This window comes from Chenopodium quinoa, unplaced genomic scaffold (assembly GCF_001683475.1).
Source record: "Chenopodium quinoa cultivar QQ74 unplaced genomic scaffold, ASM168347v1, whole genome shotgun sequence".
Taxonomy (NCBI): Eukaryota; Viridiplantae; Streptophyta; class Magnoliopsida; order Caryophyllales; family Amaranthaceae; genus Chenopodium; species Chenopodium quinoa.
In genome coordinates, this window is record NW_018742879.1 from 3,252,275 (window position 1) to 3,255,657 (window position 3,383).

The window sequence follows — 3,383 nt, forward strand, 5'->3', positions numbered from 1 at the left end:
TCGATATAGTTGCTAGGTCGAAAGTATACTTTGTTAGAAATTAGAATTATGCCGTTTTCGAAAGTCAGTTACACTCTTGACAAAGAGTAAATTGCTTGGTAAGGTTTTTACCTACGTATTTTGCTTTAACAAGTACATGACGACCGAAATTGCCTAATTACTTAAGAACTACTCTCTCCATCCCGTAATTTCTGACACAACCAACAGTACACATATGTCGATGCACTAATTTGACTTTGTTTTTATATAATTATATATTAATGAAATTATTTTAAAAATTATATTATGAAACTTTATATTAATACTTATCTAATAACAATTTTATGGTAAAAATACGTTTTTTTATGTTAGTAAAAAATTATGGTTAAAGCTAATACATAAATAGTGAAAAAAAGTCCAACGTCTCAGATATTTTGGATTTGGGATGGAGGGAGTATGCCATATAAAGAAAATTCAGCCACTTTTGATGGATTAGTATACCATACCATCTACAGTTTTCATATCAATTGACATAAAGATAAGATAGAGCATCAAATTCTATAATAGTATATGTGCTTGACAAATTATACTTTATTTTAAGTCACTTAGGCCCTTTTTTTTTAGTTGTTCTGTTCTGCTCTGCTCTACTGAGTCCTTCTCTGCTCTGTTTAAAAATAATAATTATTAATAATAATAACTAATATTTAAAGATATTAACAATTAATATTTAATAATAATAATAATTAATATTTAATAATAATAATAATTAATATTCAATAATAATAATTTTAATAATAATATTTAATAATTAATTATTAATAATAATTAATAATAATAATAATTAATATTTAATAATAATAATAATTAATATTTAATATGTAATAATAATAATGCGATAATAATAATAATAATAATAATAATAATAATAATAAAATCTGTTCTGCTCTGTTCTACTTTGTTGATCCCTGCTCTGCTCTACCCAAAAGCTCAAAAGAACAGGGCCTTAATCAAGTGCTGGATGTCAACCAAGGATAATTGGTTAGAGTCTCGATGGTAGCAAATACTACTTATGATTATCAAATTTCATCTACATTACTACACTTTGTCATTCTCTTTCTCTCTCTATACTAGAAGAATAGATGCTAAAATTAGGATATTGGACTGCAAATATAAAACAATATTTATTACCCCATTTACTCTTAACCAACGCAGAAAATTAACGTGTCTAGGACTTTGTATTGCTTAATACTTCCTTCGTTTCAAATTAGCTGACACTGTTTGACTTTGTGTACTATTCACATGACTTGCTTTAACCTCGTTTTGTGATTTCATGAAGAGAAAAAATATAGTCATGTAGAATCTTGTTAGATTCGTCTCAACATCTAGTTTTTAAATATCAAATTTTTATAGTTTTTGCTAATATGTAATCAAGGATATTTGCATTATAAAGTATGCATGGACAAACATGCCTAAATAAAACGTGTCATCTAATATGAAACAGAGAAAGTACTATATTATTATAATGAATTATTTTGTCCAGCTTAAATAGCATTTAACCGATCCAAAACAGAACTAAATGACTCGTTATTGATACTCCGTATTAATTATATATGCCTCAAACAAACTGTACAAACACAAACAACAATTGCTTACCACATCTACCATTTTACTAGGTAATATCTCTTAAAATTCGTGATTTAATTATCTTGAATGACAATTATTTTGAAATAAAAAGAGTAACTAGTGTGTGGCCTGAACGATGCCCCATGTTGCCGGTTTGTACTTACTTAGTTTGCTAATTTAATCATGAGACTGTTTTTTCTTAGTGTTTTTATAATTATCTTGAAATTTCATGACTTGAAAAAAGTTTTGTATTAGGAGAACCATATTCAATAATTAATATGTTATGATTTAAAGATATTCAACGACTATTGAGTATTTAACAGAAAAATAAAATCATTATTTTTTATCAAATCAAAAAACAATAGAGTTTTTCAAACTTCAAAAGTAAAGTTGTTAAATCGTCTTATGATCATTACATAATGGAAACAAATTGTACAATTAAACACTAATTATCTTATCCAAGTTAACTATAATTTTGTTGGATAGAAATGCATAATAAATAAATAGCTAAGATGGTAAGACTTGAAATTTAATACTTTGATGTGACACGTGGCACATATTGCTGACAGTGTTTTAAAGAGATGACACATGGCACAAATTATGTTTTAGGAATGCTTTTTAATAAATAAATATATAGATAAAGATTTATTCAAAAAAAATATAGATATAAATAATACTTTCTTTAAAAAAAAGAGTAAAGATACTCCGTAGTTTTTATTACAAACCTTTTTATTTTATTTATTTTTGTAACTTTACATTGTATTACATACTTACGTTTGGAGACTTTTCTTACGATGGTTTGTATTATTGACTGTTAAGGTCATGAACAAACTCACATGAGAGTGAAAGTGTTGCTCATATTAAAAGAGTGTAAAAAGTGTTGGGAAATGAATCACACGTTGAAGAAATAAAAAAGTTGTATCCACCTTATAAGGCTAAGGGGCTACTCCCCTCATTACCATATGATTTTAAGGTGAAAGTTCCTTGATCATATAAAGTGGACACTTATAACGGGTGTGGCCCACACCCATTTATCGTTGAACCTGGACAATCCTAAAGCTACAATCAAATCTAAGTGTTGCTTCCACCAAAAGATGAAAGAGCCGATGCAAGAGTGTTTGACCCGTTTCTTAAGGACATTATTTTTTTGGGTGGAGGTTTTCTTAAGGACATTATATCATATCCACAACAATAGTCTCTATATTTGTCTAGCATAAGCAAGATCTAAAGTATACTTTTCTGGGTCATTGGAGTTATTGCAAGATTTGGAACTCAAAATCAATCAATCAATCAATCAATTAAATACAAATATGATTCTATCAAGGCAAAATTGGCCTCAACACTCTAAACTATGGTTTGGGTGCATCAACATCCTATACCTTGCTAGTAGTCAAAACACCACAAATTAATGACTTGGGTGCAAAGCGCACCTTTAGTGAGTTTTCCGACCACTATTATCGCCAGAGCCGGTGAATTAAATTTTTATTTTTCGATTTGCGTGCCGAAAAATGTCCCGTAAAGGTTTCGAGGGCCATTTTGACCCTTGGGAACCAAAATTGAGCTCAAAACAAGCACAAAAAAAAAGTGTACACAATTCGTTTAGTGTGTTATAGAATATCTCAATTTGCATGTCATTATGTTTTAAGCCGAATTGAGTTATTTACGCTATTTTTTTTGCTTATTCTGAGCTTAATTTGGACACTTAAGAGCCAAAATGACCCCCAAAATCTTTTTTCGTCACGTAAATCGAAAAGTAAAAATTTAATTTACGGGCTTTTGCG